Genomic DNA, 18817 nt, shown 5'->3' with positions numbered 1-18817 from the left:
ATAAAGCTGAGTTTGCAACAGAAGATCTACCCTTCCCTGCTTCTGGGTAGAACCGGGCATGTGCAAAAAAGTTTTAGATTTGTTTCCAACTCCTCCTCATTCCTACGCTACTGTTTAGCCATCTCATTAAGAGATTGGCGACAATGTAAGACTCTCCTTGATGATATTTTTTTTGGCTTATTAATTTCTACCAAATCTCAAGAAATATTATATTAATAATAGTTTCGGAGATACAGCCTTTAGAAGGTGTGCGCTCCAAGCCACTTTTATTGATACTCACAACTTTAAACGCGTTCTTCCCGATCTTGATGAAATTTTACACAGGTGTTTGAGATACAATTTACTCGTGCTTGAACGAAGGATTTTTTTTTTCAACTACAACTATTTAAAAAATAAACAAAATGTCAAGCAAATTTGACCGAAATTTTCATTTTTTTGGAAAAATTTTGGAAATTTTAACTTTTTTTCCTTTCCTTCGCTCAAGCACGAGTTTATGGTCTTAACTAAAACACTAATTTTTGTCTTTTCATTTTCGATGATCCTGTCAGGAGTTATGCTGACAACGCGGAGGCAACTTTTTTTCGAGAGGCCACGGGAAATGACGCCACAATGGAGGAGTTTTAATTTTTTTTTTTTTTGAAAATTTCAGAAATTATTCTTTAAATATTATATGTAGGTATCTATAAGACAGAAAAAAATTTGAATTAAATAAATAATTTTTTAAATAGAAATAGAATAAATAGAGAAATAGAATATTGAAACTATGCCTTTTTTTACCCGACGAAACCCATGTAACCCCTTAAGGCTTCTTGGAAAACACTACAGTGATCCGGTAGTTTAAAGGATCCACTAATAGAAAGCTCTTCACAATATATCCCTGATCCTACACCGGTGTCCATTTTAGATCCGTCCATGTAAATATTAACTGGTGTGTTGGGTGTTGGATCTTCTTCAAGCCATTCCAGTCTAGAAGGGATTTTCATTAAGAAATTCCTTTCGAAGCAGAGAATGTGAGGGTGAGAATCACAAACACTGGGGATATATGCGTATAGGAGTCTAAGATAGTTGAATGTCCATGTGTGACAGTCCTCCATTGTGAATTCGCTCTGAGCCTAAAAGCGGAACAGGCCGCTGAGTATTTGCAGAAGAGATCTAGGGGTGGCAGATGTAGCATGATGTCCAAAGCCATGGATGGCGTGGTTATCATGACGCCACATATTGCTAATTCCGCTGATGTCTGCACCTTATTTAAGAAATTAGAATAGTTTTTTTTCTGCATAGCACACCACCAGACAACATTTCCATATAGAAGAATGGGTTTGACATCTACAGTATAAAGCCAATGAACAACCTTAGATTTAATGCCCCAAGTCTTACCCAAAGCTTTCTTACAGGCATAAAAGGCTAAGCTCCAAATCAATTTAGTCAAGTTAGTCCCAAGTACTTGGTTTCTTCCGAAATCTCAAGAGCTTCCACCTTGAGCATAATTGGACTTAACTGAGGTATTCTATGTTTCCTAATGAACAAGATTTAGCACATTTTTTAATAAAATAGGCGGGAATTCATGTTCTGCGGGAGTTAAATCATTTTCGAAGGCCGAAATGCCCCCCAGTCATATACATGACTATCTGGCCATTCCAAAGATTGGTTAAAGTTTGATTTGGCATAATTTGAAAATCGCTGAAAAGAAGTATCGAAATTTTTTTAAAACATAGGCAAAGGTGGATTGATCTTCAAGGACAGTGTTTTGAAAAGCAATGAATCCATTTGGTTTGAAGTGTAAAGTCATCACCATATTTACATAATCAGAAACGGCAACACTGGTCTGAACGTCTCAGCGCAATTCACACTGCGGTGGGTAATTTAATCAGTGAAAGCTATAAATAAATCCCAGAATTAAAACAGCAGCTTAGATTAACGTAAGGGGTTATTGTTGTACAGTAACAATTGCAAACAACAATTAGGGGCGTTATAGTTTGCTGCCGCGAGGAAAGAGAGTGAGACTGATTGGTCAGAAATGCGAATTAAAGAGCTTTGAGAATACTTTTAAATCCAAGTCACTATCTGCCAACCACTAAGAGCGACACAGCGAGCGTAAAATTTGCAGGTTTCGTATAGCGTTAGAAGAAAGGGTTCAACATTTCTATTACTGTTACAGTGAGTTTGAGCAGTTTGATACCAAACGAGGTTTCAGACAGGGTGACTCGCTGTCGTGTGACTTAACCTGATACTGGAAAAGATCGTGCGAGCCGTAGGATTAGGTTCTGGTCTTAAGCTCAGGCACAATTTTTTATAAGAGCGCAGAATTTTTGGCCTATGTCGATGATATTGATGAAGAAGAAGAAATACAATGGGTGAATATGCTAGCATTCTAACTTAATATAGCAAGATTAGGAAAGCAAAGGGGAAGAGTTTTAGGGAGCTCTGTGAAGAAGTCACCCCGACTTCAGTTGCGTCAAAGATCCACAAAAGTATGTTTAAGGAGAGAGTAGGAGGAGACAGAGCCTGCGTCTTACTGGTTACACATTTTCCGGGAACTATAACTCATATCCCGAAGTTCTATACTGGACTCTGAAGATCGGACTGCAAACTGAGTAAATACCTATTTACGCATCGAAGGACAAGTAATCTTTGAATCTATTTGTATCCATAGTTGTCTCAATTTTAAATATTCTTCTTAAATTAAAGTTACTTTGAGCCGCTCTTTACTGTAGGGTATATCAGCGGTCGTCTTCGTCCGACTCATCGAAAGGTGGGACCAGAAAACATGCTGTTTCGACAGGTTGGGTCCAGAGCGAGTGGGGGGTGTGCGGGGTGCCTTCACATGCCGGACATATGTATGTTTGGTATTTTGGGGTAATAGGGCTTGAGGTCTTTGCAACTGATGTGTTAAGAAGCGACCACCTTGGCTCCTTAGCACCACAATATCTATTCAAATTTTTCGGAGATCGGCTAGATTTAAAGAATATTAAAAAGGGAACCAGAGTGCAATACAATGGACTTCATGTTGTCTGAGTGATGTACCTCCTAGTCTGTCGCGACAAAAACAAAAAAAATCTACTTTGATTTTATTTGTTGGTGTTCATAACTCAAATCTATGTAACTTTAAATGTCAATTTAATATAACATTTTTTTCTTTGAAAATACAAACTTAAGTAAAAACGTCATATATTTTCTTTGAAATAAATGATCGCACGAAAAGGCCAAGTCAGGTGGATCTCATTATTTGGTTTCCTTTGATTACATTTTTATTCTTTTATAATCTATTTAAAAAAGCAGAAAAAGAAGCAAATGAAGAATTAATACATCAGATTCAAGCGAGACTAATCCCTTAACTTATTTTTCCATCGAACTCCATCATCGACAACCAGGACATCTCAAATATTAAGCGATCACACCGGCCTACAGAAAGTTCCTTTTGCTTCTCAGCAAATACTTGGAATCGTCAATAAGCCATCCCGTCCAACAACGGGATATAACGAAATTATCGTGCGACCTCTGTTTATCCAAATTTGTAAAAAAAAAATAAACTATATCATCCGAAGCATTTCTTTCTATGTTCCAACAGCACAAGACAATTGGACTTTGGGGTTTTCAGATGGCTCAAAATCGAAGAATGTACTATCCTGCTTCGCAATGGTTGGCACAAACGGCAACGGACACTCTACGAGAGCAAACTTTGCCTGACTGCACAGCTATTTTTACTGCAGAAGTAGACGCCGTTTGCCGCTCTATAAGCATCGCCTTGGAAAACGATTGTAAAACTCGTATATGCACCGACAGCAAATCCGTTCTAAAATTAGTTCAAAACCCACCCTCCAACTCATTCACCATCAGTTGAATAAGCGATACGCTCATTGGCAAGGAGGCTACCTTACGCTTACTTTGGATACCAAGTCACATAGGAATTCACGGGAATGAGATGGCAGACAGCCTCCTCAGCACCGGTAACAAAAATTCCCACATGCGAAGAGAGAGATATGCAATCAGCCATTAGACGATATCGTAAGGTGTTATGGGTAGTAGGAATTTTCAAAAAATTGCATTTTTTTCCCCCTTTATTTATGTATAATATCTTAAAAATATTGTGTGAAAACTCGAAGTGAATCCGACAAATATTTTTCGAGTTATTCAACATTTAACAGAGGACGCTCGGGCGCTCCGGAGCTCGATAGCAAAACTTTAAATGCGTTTTCCTCAAAACTATGTTTTTTGAACTGGAGATCACTGTAACTTAAAAACCGTTAGGTAGATTTCAATAAAATTCATACAGCTTTGAAAAAACATACAAAATTCGTGTCTGATAGAAGGATTTTTTTTTTTAAATTTCGACTTTTATCTAACACTTAATTGTCGGTCTTTTTCTCGAAAATCTGAAAAATACTTCCGCCATATTTTGGAAAAAAAGCTTCGATCAGGCACAAGATTATCTATTAATAAAACTAATTTCTCTTGCCCGATTGATTTTATATGAATCTCCGAGGACTTGTGATGATCACCGCAAGGGACTTCTGGAGAAACGGGCTCCACACAAACAGCGATAACTTTTACAATTATTAATTTTTGTTTTTTAATTTTGCTAAAGTCAAGTCGAAACATGTTTTATTAATGCTATGTTTTTATTTTTGTAAAATGAAGTAATTGATTAGCAAAAAACTTATTGAAAATCATCGTTTTTTCGGGCCTTTGACTACCCCTCAATATCAAAACGAAAATAGAATGACTAAACTATACCCACCCCCACTACACTACCGTAAACTGAGAGCATATATCCTCACTGTTCCCCTCCGGCTTGTGGAAAGCCAGATAAAACATTTCTCCCATCTAAGTCTTGGCCACACGTCTTGACACGCACGAACACATTCTGACCGCGGAGCCACCTCCAGTCTGCGTACACTGCGGATGAGCTCTCTCCTTCGTTCACATATAATATTTCAAGGTAGACGCCAGAAATTATTACCTCAGGAAGAACTGGACTGAATTATTATAAAACCCTGCATCCGAGAATATAATCGCTATCAACAACTTTATAAAGCACATCCGAGCCCAGCTTTAAATTAACTATAAATTTCCTCTATTGATTATTCACCGCGGCTGCTAGAGGTCAAAATAGTTTTCGCTGCTGGGTATTTTTCCCTTCAGTTCGAGTCATGATTTTGTTTCTATACTTTTTTTTAACAATGTGATATGTAAATAAGCAAGCAATTAAAACTGATTATACTTGCATACATACATACATATGTATATATATGGATGTACATATTTGCGTAGGAACAAATCGTAGTGCATGAACTAAACAGAAGAACACGGCGCACAGTGGAACGTCGGTGATCAAAAATAACGAAAAGGAAATTTCTTATAATGATTTTTTAGATAATATAATATGAGCTTTGCAATTGAGGGGCATACACTCTAAAGATGTGCAACCTAAAGAACACAGAATAAAACTGAGTGGCATTTTCTTGAACATGCGCACATTAGGGAGGGTCAATTTTTGAACGATTCTTTTCGACATCGTTCCTAGTACATAGAATCGAATTTTACATAGAATTCTGAGGAAAAAGGAATATTAGCGCAAAGCTTCAAAGTCGATTTCCAGACCTTCCAAATTTTAAAGCAAATCACTTATACGTTTCTTTACGATCTCCCAAGAATTCGTGTAAAAATAGAATTAGGTGAAAACAATATTAAACAATTCTTTTTAGAGTTCGCTTAAAATAGAGAACATGAAAACCATTCGAGGAGGAAAGAAGTAAAGTAGTCGATTATAAACTCAATGAATTTTCAGAACAAAGTCAACAGAAAAAATTGAGTATGAGAAAAAAGTACAACGATTCAGCACTTAGTTTGAGTTTGAGGAGGCGAATTTAAGCGTTTTATGGTTTTTTATATAATTCTTAATATAATATATAATCCTGAATTCTGAAAACTCTGAACGAACAAACAGCAGAAGTCAAGTGCTTATTCTTGAATGGCGCGATATCCGCTTACGCGTTTTTGGCCAAGTTTAACGCAGCGCGCCAATCGTTTCTTTCTGGGGCTAATCACCGCTAGTTGGACACACGAAGTGAAACGAAGTCTTCTCAGCCTCTTTTTTCCAACGTAAAGGAGACCTTTCTCTTCCTCCGCTACCAGCAGCCGGTACCGTATCGAATACAAGTGCTTGAGCGTTTATTTCCATTAGGACGATATTTGCTACCCAGCAGAGGTTAAAAAACCATCCGCAAAATCTTTCTCTCAAACACTCCAAGGGACGCCTCAACAGTTGTTGCCAACGTCTAAGCTTCTGCGCCATAAGTGAGGACACGCGTGATGAGAGACTTATAACAAAGTGTAATTTTAGTTCATCGAGAGAGAACTTTACTACTCAATTGCCTACTGAGACTAGGGTAGCACTTATTGGCAGCGGAGTTGGGGAACTCATAACAACAACTTCCGTGGAGGTATTAGAAAATTGTTGTTGGTAGTTGTTCACAATAACAATAATTCCAACATGTATCGATTTCAGAAAGTAAGTTCATGGCTTTGCACAGCGATATAGAACTTTCTTACAATAAATATCACATGATCCGGTTGGCTGTAAGCATTGTACAGGATCCGGCACTCGAAGTGTAACCAACTTCAAACTGCTCGCGCAGCTGATGCACGGGTTAAATGACAGTCCAGAGTATTGTTTACAAGCGCGCAGAAACATTTTGCCGAGAGTAAACACGAAAAAAGAAAACCATTAATGGATTTCAAACGTAATTGTATGATTGCATTATATTTGGCTGGAAAACCAGAACCAGCGATTGTTCGAGAGCTCAAGCATCTTAAAGTAAATAAAGTTTTTGTTTATCGCACGATTACTCGTTACAATGATACTGGCAGCATCGGGAAATGTCTTGGAGGTGGTCATCAAAAGACTGCAACGACACGTGAAATGGTTTAAAAAGAGAAAAAAGTGTTTTGAGCGAAATCCCCGACGAAGTGCCAATCAAATGGCGAAAGAATTGAAAATATCTGACCGTGGCATCTGCCGCATACTGAAAAATGATCTCACAGTCAAGCCTTACAAGATCCAACAAGTCAGACTTGAGAGAGCGAAGGAATTGCTTCGATTGGCCACCAGGAGGCAGCACCCGCCACGGGTCATGGGTTGGGCCGCTATAATCGCCGATGGGCGCTCTCCAATCGTTTTCATCGAGCCTGGCGTCAAGGAAAATGCGAAATGTTATCGGAAACGTATTCTGGAGATTGCTTTGAAGCCATAGGCCGAAAAACATTTCGGTGGCAGACCATGAATATTTCAACGGGACTCGACACCGTCTCACAAAGCCAGAGTGAACCAAGAATGGCTAAAAAACAACGTTCCAAACTTCACAACGACCACACAATGCCTCTCAAATTCACCAGACGTGAATCCAAAGGATTATTCCTTTTGGGTTATTTTGGAGAGCAAAGTCCGAACTAAAAGATTCACTAGTTTCGAGGCGCTGAAAAAAGCCATTGTTCCCGAGTGGACCAAAATAAGTGCAACTTACATTTGGGCAGCTTACGATACGTTTCTGGACCGTCTCAAGGCCATAGTCAAGGCAAAAGGTCGTTATATTGAGCAAAAATAAATTGATTTTTAATTTAGTATTATTTTTACACATTTTTTACTTTGAATTGAATAAAAGTAATTTTCCAAATTAAATGTATGGCCTTTTTAATTGGTTACACTTCGAGTGCCGGACCCTGTACAGATCTATAAGTAAAAACACTCTCACTGCTAGGATCGCCTGAATCCAAAATGCTGTTTTATGTAACATGATTAGATTTCATAGAAAATTCTATCCGTAATCTTAATACTAAAAATCTAAAAATGTCCCACAAATTTAGATATTTCTCAATAAAAAACATTAATATAGCTGAGAAATATATTTAAAAAAATTGTTATTGTAAATTTGTTTATTGTAAGGATATTATTTTTTCTTTTTTCGATATTCTATTGTTTTCAAGGTTACCATGAAAACTCTAATTTGGCATAGCAACCCCGACAATACGCTCAAGCAATAAGGCTCGTGCAAGTAATGACAATCATTTTGAACCCAGAATCATTAAAATCGGCTCATTTTTGACTAAGTTATGAGCATTAAAAAGAAAAAATGTTCTTGTATAATGAAAAAATCGATTTTGAGCCGAAAAACAAAAGTGCCGATAAATCTTGAAAAAGTATTTTTTTCGGGTTAACAAAAAAACACGTGTCTCATTATTTTGACCAGAGAGCAACATATTTGAGTTACATCGAAATCAAAGAACATGCCCCGAAAAGCCCGGTTGAATGCAAATGGAAAGCATCTATGTATTTTTTGCGTGCAGCTTACAGGCCGACGCTACACTGTGCGCTGCTGCTGCGATTGTAAACGAATGTAATATAATGTAATATTTGTGTATACATATGTACATCTATAATATATTTATTTAATATTTAAATAACCGTAACTGACCTCTTCTCAACAACAAATGTTATTGTTTGAATAACTTTTAAAATCTTACAATAACAAGTGTCTAATCACATGCAATACATACACACGAGCAATTTTCCTGCACCACTTTTGCTATTATGAATCTAGAGTAGCTTAGCAACTTGTTTTCGCTCATTTATAAATAGATGCTAATTTTTCTCTACTAATTAATAAAACTCTGTAGCACAAATAATTCCTGTCCGCAGGCGTAGGATAGTAAAAATTTATTCATAAATGCAAATGAAATGCATTATTTTTTCTTAAAAACGGCTATAAATTCAGTTAATCAAAAACGGCCTAAGCAACTTTTAATTGTAATTAGATTTCTCACTGAATTTCTTCGAGTGCAGCCATAGAACTTTTGTATGTCTCCAATCCGCATTTGGAAAATTTTATTATTTAAAAGTGTCGGGAAGATAATGAAGGGATAGGAAGATGTGAAATCCTACTTGAATGTTATGAAATATAATTAAATTTGATTAATTACCTTTCTTTAGATAAATATAATTTTGAATTTTCTGAGATTTAGCGCCGGTCTCGTTCGCCTTCTGTGGGCATAAGGGGTCAGAATTTTCAAAAAATTGGATTTTTTTTTTGCATTTTCTTAAAGTATAATATCTTAGTATCCGGTAAAACTAGCAAAACTTTAAATGTGTTTTTCTCAAAACTATGTTTTTTGAACTGGTGATCACTGTAACCGTAAAACTGTAAAAACCGCTTGGTAGATTTCAATAAAATGTATACTGCTTTTAAAAAACACAAAACTTGTGCCTGATCGAAGGATTTTTTTTAAGAATTTTGATTTTTTTAAGGGGTTACATGGGGTTCGTCGGGTAAAAAAAGGCATATTTTCAATATTTTTTTTTTCTATGTAAAAAAATTATTTATTTATTTTATTTTTTTATTTTAAAAGCTTACATGATAATAAAATTAATAGTAAACTAAGCAAACGCAGCGCTAGCAGCAGAGGCTTTCGGCTGGCTGGTGATGTATATACTATATGTTGAATCAGATACGACGGAGTAGGTCGGTGTCCTTCAGAAATTTGTAAATATTTTTGATGTTTTCTTCATTGGCTTCTTTTAGAAGTAGAAGAGGATCTGTGTTGCTGAAGTGGTGATGCCTTTGAGGAGCAAGTTCTGGGCAGGATACCAGTAGATGATGTACACTGACTGTTGCTTGGCAGAAGGGACAGGTGTTGGTTGTATTACCCTGTAATAGGTGTACGCTGGTAATTATGGTGTGCCCAATACGAAGTCGTGTGTATGGGGTAATGTGGTTGGTGGGTACCGATGTTGGATAGGCAGGTTTTGAGCGTTTGGGGTTGATGTTGGAATAATGGTGTTTGTAATACGACCATTCCCGAAGTAACTTAGTTTGCCTCTGTTCATGAATAAGTCGGTGTATGCAGTGTTGCCAATTTAGCGACTTTGTCGCTAGAAGTGACGACTTTTGCTTGAGTCTTGGCGACAAAAAAAAAGTTTTGACGACAAAAATGACTTAGCGACTTATCTGGCGACTTTTGGAGAGCAAATCAAAACCGTTTTAGGCAATATATACTTTTCTGTCAACTTGATTACCCGTAAATGCCTTTTACCTTCCATACTCTAGAGTAACAATTTACTGAATATAGATAAAATAACGCACTATCTATTGATGTGTTATCGTCGTTAAATTATCGATCTATAATTGAAATTTAGGATGACAGTCTTTAATGGACACTTAATAAAATAAAAAAAATCCGATCCAAAAATTCCTTCATTTTCCCCCTAAAAAAAGCACTTATTTCTTTGGCTGTCACAGTGGTGTTCCCCCTTAAAGCGTAGCTTTTTTATGCAACTTTTTCTTTCTTCTTCTTAATTGGCGCGATAACCGCTTACGCGATTTTGGCCGAGCTTAACAAAGCGCGCCAGTCGTTTCTTTCTCGTGCTAACCGGCGCCAGTTGGACACACCAAGTGAAGCCAAGTCCTTCTCCACCTGATCTTTCCAACGCAGAGGAGGCCTTCCTCTTCCTCTGCTACCACCAGCTGGTACCGCATCGAATACTTTCAAAGCCGGAACGTTTGTATCCATTCGGACGACATGACCCAGCCAACGAAGCCGCTGGATCTTTATTCGCTGCGCTATGTCTATGTCGCCGTAAAGCTCATACAGCTCATCGTTCCATCGCCTGCGATATTCGCCGTTGCCAACGTGCAAAGGTCCAAAAATCTTACGCAGAATCTTTCTCTCGAACACTCCACGCGTCGCTTCATCGGATGTTGTCATCGTCCAAGCTTCTGCGCCATACGTTAGGACGGGCATGATGAGAGTCTTGTAGAGTGTTAGTTTTGTTCGACGAGAGAGGACTTTACTGCTCAATTGCCTACTTAGTCCAAAGTAGCACTTGTTGGCAAGAGAGATTCTACGTTGGATTTCAAGGCTGACATTGTTATCGGTGTTAATGCTGGTTCCTAAATACACGAAGTCTTTTACAACCTCAAAATTATAACTGTCAACAGTGACGTGGGTGCCGATACGCGAGTGCGCCGACTGTTTGTTTGAAGACAGGAGGTACTTCGTTTTGTCCTCGTTCACCACCAAACCCATTCGCTTTGCCTCTTTATCCAGTTTGGAGAAGGCAGAACTAACAGCGCGGTTGTTAAGGCCGATGATGTCAATATCATCGGCGTACGCCAGCAATTCTACGCTCTTATAAAAAATTGTGCCTGAGCGATTAAGTTCTGCGGCTCGTACGATGCTCTCCAACATCAGGTTAAAGAAGTCACACGACAGCGAGTCACCCTGTCTGAAACCTCGTTTGGTATCAAACGGCTCGGAGAGGTCCTTCCCAATTCTGACGGCGCTGCTGGTGTTGAGCAACGTCATCTTACATAGCCGTATTAGTTTTGCGGGGATACCAAATTCAGACATCGCGGCATACAGGTAACTCCTTTCCGTACTGTCGAATGCAGCTTTGAAGTCGACGAAAAGATGGTGTGTGTCGATTCTCCTTTCATGGGTATTTTCCAAGATTTGGCGTATTGTGAATATTTGGTCGATGGTAGACTTTCCAGGTCTGAAGCCACACTGATAAGGTCCAATCAGTTGGTTGACGGTGGGCTTCAGCCTTTCACACAATACGCTCGCTAGAACCTTATAGGCGATATTTAGAAGACTAATCCCGCGGTAATTGGCACAAATTGCAGGATCGCCCTTCTTATGGATTGGGCAGAGTACACTTAAATTCCAATCGGCAGGCATGCTTTCATCCGACCATATTTTGCATAGAGGCTGATGCATGCACCTTACCAGCTCCTCGCCGCCATGTTTGAATAGCTCAACCGGCAGTCCGTCGGCGCCCGCGGCTTTGTTGTTCTTTAGCCGTGATATTGCTATTCTCACCTCGTCATGGTCGGGTAACGGAACGACAATTCCGTCGTCAACGATTGGGGTATCGGGATCTTCACATTCTCTATGACATGCGCAGCTGTCACCGTTTAACAGGTTCGAGAAGTGTTCCCTCCATAATTTAAGATTGCTCTGTACGTCAGTCACCAGATCGCCGTCTTTGTTCTTACAGGAAAACGCCCCGGTCTTAAAACCTTCTGTAAGCCGCCGAACTTTCTGGTAAAATTTTCGGGCGTTGTTCCTATTGGCCAGCATCTCAAGCTCCTCGCATTCACGTATTTCGGCCTCTCGTTTCTTCTGTCGGATAATACGTCTCTCTTCCTTTTTCAGCTCTCTGTAGCGATCCCACATGGCTCGCGTTGCGCCCGATCGCAGCGTGGCTCTATAGGCGGCATCCTTTCTTTCTGCGGCAGCATGACATTCCTCGTCGCACCAATTGTTTTTTCGGGCTCGCCGGAATCCGATTTCTTCTTCGGCGGCGGTACGTAGGGAACGAGAAATGTTGCTCCATTGCTCGCGCATGCCGGTTTGCTGGGCAGTGCTCTCCGAGAGCAGGAGTGAGAGTCGAGTGGCGAATCTTCTGGCTGTCTGTTGTGATTGCAGCTTTTCGATGTCGAACATTCTTTGCGTAGGTAGATGTACGTTTTTTGCTGCATAGAGGCGTGTGCGCAATTTGGCTGCAACAAGGTAATGATCCGAGTCGATGTTGGCTCCTCGGATCGTACGTACATCTAATACACTAGAAGCGTGTCTTCCATCTATCACAACATGATCGATCTGGTTTCGCGTTTTTCGATCAGGGGACAGCCAGGTAGCTTGGTGTATCTTTTTATGCTGGAATCTGGTGCTGCAGACTACCATGTTTCGGGCCCCGGCGAAGTCGATCAGCCTCTGTCCGTTGCCGGATGTTTCGTTGTGCAGGCTGAATTTTCCGACTGTGGGACCAAAAATTCCCTCCTTGCCCACCCTGGCGTTGAAGTCGCCAAGCACGATTTTTATGTCGTGGCGGGGGCAGCGCTCATAGGAACGTTCCAAGCGCTCATAGAAAGAATCCTTGGTCGCATCGTCCTTCTCTTCCGTCGGGGCGTGGGCGCAAATTAGCGAGATGTTAAAAAATCGCGCTTTGATGCGGATTATTGCGAGACGCTCGTCCACCGGAGTGAACGACAGTACTTGGCGACGAAGTCTCTCTCCCACAACAAATCCGACACCGAATTTGCGCTCCTTTACATGGCAGCTGTGGTAGACGTCGCAAGGTCCTAGGTTTTTCTTACCTTGCCCCTTCCATCGCATCTCTTGGATGGCAGTGATGTCAGCCTTTACTCTCACGAGGACATCAACCAGCCGGGCAGAGGCACCTTCCCCATTAAGGGACCGGACATTCCAGGTGCATGCCCTCAAATCGTATTCCTTATTTCGTTTGCAGGGGTCGTCATCAGTGTTGGAAGTTCTCATCCGAGGCTTTGTTGCTGTTTTCATTGGGGGGCTTTTTAAGTGGTGGGTCCCAAACCCAGCGCACAACCAGCTATGCTGGGATGCTTCGCCTTCTCACGTTAGCTCACTCCCGAACGGGTGTTCGGAAGCTAACTAGAGGATACGTGGGCTAATCCCGGACGTTGTGAGCTGCTTGAACCATATGTAGAAGAATCGTCCTGGCCACTCCCAAGTGAATGGCGATCAGTAACTTTCCCCACTTGCGTGGACTTCTACACATGGAACCATCCATCCAACTTTTTCTTTACTATGCTTAAATATGTTTTATAAATCCATTTCAAGACTTTAGTTAATAATACAGTAAATTGTTGTATGATTTGCCTAGTTTTATTATAAAAGCGTAATAGTTAGTATTATTAATTTTATAAATTTTCAAATTTCCATTTGAATCCAGTACTGGATCAACTTAGTAAATAATTTTTTCAACATTTCTTGAATCACTCATTCTTTCCAATGATATTTTAGAGACACAAATGTTTTTCAGACACAAATTAACAAAACGCTAGAAAATTTAGTAGATTTATCGAATCATAATAAAAAAAAACAGTATTTCAGGAGATTGAAACTAACTTCCGTTGATCTCAAATTTCAGTAGAGTTCCAGTAATAGTTTAATTATTATTCATCTAAAAATTTGAAGTCCGCAGCTGGCCTCTTGTGCACCTCTCAGAATGAAATTTAGGATCCGCCCGTGATGGAGTTAGCGACTTTCTAGCGACTTTTGATATTGGCCCTAGCGACTCAGATTTATTGTCGTTGGCAACACTGGGTGTATGTCGCTAGGTAGGATGACTTCTGATGTAACTGTTGGTGTAATTGACATGTCTTTGGCAATTGTATCTGCCAGTGTGTTACCCTGATGTAAAAAATTATTTATTTACTTCAAATTTTTTTCTGTCTTATAGATACATATTTAAAGAATAATTTCTGAAATTTAAAAAAAAAATTAAAACTCCTCCATTGTGACGGCATTTCCTGTGACCCCTCGAAAAAAAGGTGCATCCGCGTTGTCAGCGTAACTCCTTACAGGATCATCGAAAATGAAAAAAGAAAAATAAGAGTTTTAGTAAAGACCATAAACTCGTGCTTGAACGAAGGAAAGAAAAAAAAGTCAAAATTGTAATTTTGGCAGAAATTTTTCCAAGAAAAACCAAAAAAACAATTTCGGTCAAATTTGCTTGACATTTTGTTTATTTTTAAAATAGTTGTAATTGAAAAAAAAATCCTTCGTTAAAGCACGAGTAAATTGTACCTCAAACACCTGTGTAAAATTTCATCAAGATCGGTTGAGTAGTTTTCGAGAACATTTGACAACCGACTTTGAAAACACAGTTCCGAGAAAAACGCGTTTAAAGTTTTGAGTAACAATAAAAGGGGCTTGGAGCGCACACATTCTAAAGGCTGTATCTCTGAAACTATTATTCGGATCGACTTGAAAATTTAGGATAACATTCTTGAGATGTTGTAGAAATGAATAAGCCAAAACAAAACACATCGATTTTTAAACCCACGTAACCCCTTAAGGGGGCAGATACCTGTAAACGGCCATATTTTTCCTGATTTTCTTTAAAATTATTTAAAATGAAGAAGTCAATATATTTTTTTTAAAATTGGTATACAGTTTATTTATACATTAAAATAATATAATTTCTTTTTATTTTAATGATTTAAAATGGCGGATGTACACTCAATTCTTCCAGGAAGATCACATCGGAGCTTCTCAATCGCTGGGCATTGTATCATCGGCGTTAGTGAGCTGAATACAAAAAACCAATGTCATAATTTCTATATGAATTAAGCAAAAATGGTAAAATAATCACGGAAAAAAATGCTTAAAAAAAAAAATTTTGAGGCGAATTTTCCTACTATTTTTGCTTCGAAAAAATTATTTTTTCGAAAAATTTTCGAAAACTTTAAATTCACATAGAAAATAATATCATAAAAAAGATGTGTGCACAATTTCAGGGATATTGGTCAATAACTTTTCGAGTCATCGTGTACGCTAATTCGAAAAATATAGTTTTGAGAAAAACGCATCTAAAGTTTGAATACAACGTAACTATTCCTCTCCCAACGCTCGAACGCAAAGAATAGAGTCGTCACGGTTGACGGAGAGGGGGGTTAAGTTTCAAGGGCCGGTGTTGATTTTGAATAAAATACAATTTTTTAAGAAATTATTATCATTTCTCTTTATTATGATAATATTGGTGTGGCTCAATTACGTATGGAACAAAATATTGGCCAAATGGCCGCCGCGGCCTCGGCGGCACACCTCCATCCGATGGTCCAAATTTTCGATGACGCTGAGGCATAATTGAAGTTCTATGCCATTAATGTGCCGAATTATCTCATCCTTTAGCTCTTGAATTGTTGCCGGCTTATCGATGTACACCTTTTCTTTCAAATAACCCCAAAGAAAGAAGTCCAACGGTGTCGTTGACGTTTAGGTGTGGTTCAAATTCTACATCGGCCCTTGAAATTTATAAGGGTGGATAAGAAATACTTAAAGTTTCTTTCTAAATTGGTTTTGACATATTCTCTGACTACCCCTAACCCCACAAGTCGGAAAAAGTTCCCGGAATATATTCAGAAACTTCAAAATACACACTTTCATTCCTCAAAAGTGATTTTATCACCTTCAAAGTATTCCCAATCAACTACAACGTACTCACGCGAGCGTTTGATCCAGCTCTCAAAACATATCTGGAACTCTATTTTCGGTATAGCCATCAGAGTGGTCTTCGATTCTTCCACTACTTCCTTTTGCATGTTTGTTCCTCGGCTGTTGGCTCCTCGTACTGGTTTTTTGGCTCGATCAAACTGAAAAAATTGCAGTGAGCCATATTAGGTGAATTCGATGGCTATTGGATGTTATTCGTTTTATTCTTGGTCTATCACGGATAATGACGGCACTGTACGACGAGCGTTCCCGTGGTGCAGAATCCTTTCTTTTTTGACGAATTGCTGTACGCAAACGACTCATCTTATCTTCTAGCAGAAACCAATGGGCATCGCTTTCTATTTTGGCTGAAAACGACGTGATTTTTCAAGTCTTGGTTTAATCAGTGGTCTTCACTCACTTATTTTGAGTGATGGAAGTCTTCATTTCGACCTTTACGCACTCCATTGCTTATCTGTTTGTATACTGCGGCTGTCAAATTCACAAGTGTCAAATATGGTGGACGTACGATATCATTTGCAAAATTTATAAAACTTCCTGTAGGGTGATGTTTTTTTATTTTTAATCAGATCCATTTCGTGAAATCCAAGTATAGCATCAAACTTTTTATCTCGAAGTCTGAGATTTCATTAACTTGTTGTAAGAAAGGTTTACCGAAGGAGCGTAGTCTTGTTCTGGCCAAACCTGGACATTCGCATAGGTAGTGAAAAAGGCTTTTTTTCACCCTCTCCTCTTGACAGCTTCTGCAGATGGGGTTGATAGGAAGGTTAAGTCTGGCTGCATGATTCCCTACCTTCCAATGACCTGTAAGGGTCAGTGCAGTGATACGTGAGATGCTTGGACGAGAGCAACCTAGCAGGTAATTCGTTCGCTGGATGTTGTATGACGAGCATGGCTTTCTTCTTGTGGCGCATGTAGTTAAGTGTTTCCACCGTCCTTCGGCTAAAGCATAGTAGTGTGAAGCAATGTATGTTTTTATTGTCTTGAATGGGGTAGCAACTACCACCGCCTCGGTTATGTCTAGTGCGGAATATTTGCTTGCTAGCTCATCTGCTATCTCGTTACCATCTATATTCCTATGACCGCGAACGCACATCAAAGTACCTGGAAGCCAATGACCAAGTAATTCTAGTTCCTCTCTACACTGTAAGACTAGTCTGGATGAAATGGAATTGGTACCTAAGGTCTTGATAGCTGCTTGACTATCTGAAAAGATATGTATTTCCACCCTTGCACCAATTTCTTTGTAGTTTTCAGTGTGATTTGCATGCTTCTCTGATCGCTAATAGTTCTGCCTGGAACATATTGACTTTGACAGGAAGTCGAATTGGATAATTTGAGCGACTCCGATTAGAGCCCCGCTCCCATACCACAATTCATCTTAGAACCGTCAGGGTAAATTTCAATGTCGAATCTGCCAAGCACCTTCCCTTTCTCTTGATGGAAAACGTACCGTAAAATCTTTCTTGAAGTTGAGGTCGGTGTTTGTGAAGTCGGATTTGTTTTTGAGCAGTGAGGGTCCCTATAAAAGAATCTTGCTGTGACTGTAAGCTTTTGAATGGTAGTCATGCAGCAACCCATTCGTCTTTAGCGGTCGCTTTGTACTACTATAAAATATTTTTTTTGGATTATGAAACTTTTGCGGCAAGTGAGCAAATATTTCTACAACAATGACGTACAGTGACATTAAATTTCTTTAAAGACATCATAAAGACAAATGAGGTGATAAAGTTTGTTTTAATTAATTGCCTATTAAATTTCTTGCAATTATTTATTTAATTTTTAGCTTGCAATCTACTCGCAATCTAACAGATTATATAATATTTTGAGCAAAAAATAAGGCAAACGCATGGCGTAAATCAAAGATAGAAGCTAATCTTTAGCTATAGAAAAACATTATTTTTATTATGAAATACAGTTTCATTATAAATAGATTTTGCAAATAAGCTTAAAAAAATTAGTACTAACAGATTTCCTATCTTTTAGAAAGAAGTTGTTTAGATTGTACACGGTTCCACGCGGAATTCAAATAGCAAAGCGGCGGGCATTTAAATAGGGAATTTCAAATATTACTATAAACTAAGCGAGAAAAACAAAACTTGAGTGAATAACAGACTGATAAGAATTTTGCATGTGACACCTCAACCCTTTCGGTTGGAATTAGTTTAGACGTAGGGCAGAAATCAAAGCCAAACGACCATCCTCTTGATATCATTTCACCCTATGTCCTTTGGAGCAGCTAACTATTTGCGACGAATTCGTTAAAAAAAATTATCTCTTCGAATGACGAGCATTTACATATGTTTAAGGTAAAAAGCTAACGACAATCCAGAAATAACTTAGGCCTTGTAAGTTATGGACCTATATATTCCGGACCGAAATGGTAATCGGTAGGTTAGGTAAGGTAGTGCTGGTATATGGATTCTATCATCTCTTTGCTAGAATACAGGATCATTAGAGCTAATATGGGTAATGTCAACATAACTAAGAGGCTCCATAGAGGTACTTCACAGGGGAAGTATTATCTCCACTTCTTTGGTTTTGTGAGATTAACAAAATTGTATTAAAACTTAATAGAGGTAGGGCGAAATTGATGGCGTCAGGACTGTGTGCTAGCACGATCAGTAGGATCATTTAAAGGGTACTAAGCGAGCTTAATTCTTAGGCAACAGGCTATGGCCTAAACTTAAATGCACGTAAAACAGAACAGGACAAACTCTTTTACCCAGTGCAAGTACTCAGGGTTAATTCTGGACTCGAAACT

This window comes from Anastrepha ludens, chromosome 2 (genome assembly GCF_028408465.1).
Source record: "Anastrepha ludens isolate Willacy chromosome 2, idAnaLude1.1, whole genome shotgun sequence".
In the NCBI taxonomy this organism is placed as follows: domain Eukaryota; kingdom Metazoa; phylum Arthropoda; class Insecta; order Diptera; family Tephritidae; genus Anastrepha; species Anastrepha ludens.
The sequence above is the reverse complement of the archived record's forward strand: the minus strand, read 5'-3'. Positions refer to the sequence as shown.